This window comes from Gavialis gangeticus, unplaced genomic scaffold, assembly GCF_001723915.1.
Source record: "Gavialis gangeticus isolate Ggan-Ray unplaced genomic scaffold, GavGan_comp1, whole genome shotgun sequence".
NCBI lineage: Eukaryota > Metazoa > Chordata > Crocodylia > Gavialidae > Gavialis > Gavialis gangeticus.
The window spans coordinates 25,067,075-25,068,448 of record NW_017729034.1 but is presented as its reverse complement, the minus strand read 5'-3'; the positions used below and the strand labels follow the sequence as shown (position 1 = coordinate 25,068,448).

Below are 1,374 nucleotides of genomic sequence, written 5' to 3'. Positions count from 1 at the left end.
TACTGTTCTGCTTTGCACAATAGTAGTTTTTGCATGATACTTCACGTCACAGTTCCACTTCCAGAAATATCTTCACTTTTATCCCCTTGAGTGTTCTTTCCTATGCTCCACCTGGTTCATCAACATATTAAATAAACCACCTACAAATTGTTGTACCAATACACAACAAAGTAAGCATAAACATTCAGGGGGAAAGAAAATAAAAAGCAATAAAAAGAGGCCACTTAAGAACAGTTAAATAAAATTATTTACTGCCTAAATATATTCCAGCAGTGGTGCAATTAGCTAATTAAACTGCATCCAATATAATTATTCATATGAGAGGGGCTGGATGGAGAAAATATGGCATAAAGGTTAAACAAAAAAAATATTTCTCAGTTACAGTGGGTGGAATTCATTTCTGTGAAGAGACCATGCAAAAGGTTTAGGCACTACTTAATCTCTCATCAGGCCTAAGGGTTGGATGTGGCAGGAGTTGTAGTCCCTAAAGTAGGACTGGGAAAACCAGGGTGTCAGCTTAGGGATGATGAGCACATCACAGACTTGACCCTACAAAGCACAAGAAGAACCTACCTCCTAGGGTAGAAATAGACATCACCAAAGGAAGCAGATCAGCTGTGCCAGGATGTCTCAGCATAGCTGATCCACTTCATTGGGTGAAATACATGTTGCCCATTGTCCTGCCTGTTGATCCTGCAGGACATTGGATGATGTATTCCCCTGCAGAGATGTACCCTGGGGAATCTCTGGTTCACACCTCTGTAAGCAGGGAAAGCAGGCTGTGCTGAGGTCCCAGGGTGGGGATTATCAATCAGCTGATGGGCAGTCCCAGTTTCAGGACCACACCAGAGTGAGTTCAACACTCTGATGTAGTCCCAATAAAGTGACTGGTGGCCCCAGCCCCAAAACTGTATCAAAGCATCCGTGTGTACCTGGGGAATCCTAAACAGGGACACCCAGGCAACTGCTTCTGGGGTTTCAGGGTCCAATCCTGCATGCCACAGGAATTCCCATTCCCAAGGTGCGTGGGACGAGGCACCTGAAGCCCCAGTCCAAACTCTCTCACTTCAGAGCAAACACTCATGATCTGCAAAATAGCAACACAAAAGCATACTGTCTATGTCATGGTCATAAATTTTGGGCATTTGTGGTGCAACAAGGGACACAGGTGTCTGTGTATGCTTGGCTTTTGTGCTGACATAAACATTTCTATGGCAGTACAAAGTTGACATCTGTTTACAACCCTAGACTTTACTTGAGGAAGTAGGTCTGGATTAGGGGTGGGCAAAACATGGCCTGCAGGCTGGATCAAGCCCACCAGCTATTCTATCTGGCCCACAGGGCCCCTAAAAAATGATTAAATTAATATTTATT

The 1,374-nt window shown here is 44.0% G+C and overlaps 1 protein-coding gene across 1 annotated transcript in view; it reads right to left on the bottom strand.

Annotated features, from left to right (window-relative positions):
* The window catches only part of LRFN2 (leucine rich repeat and fibronectin type III domain containing 2), a 315,580-nt gene that overhangs the window by 41,700 nt on the left and 272,506 nt on the right, over window positions 1-1,374 (bottom strand). The window lies entirely within an intron of this gene.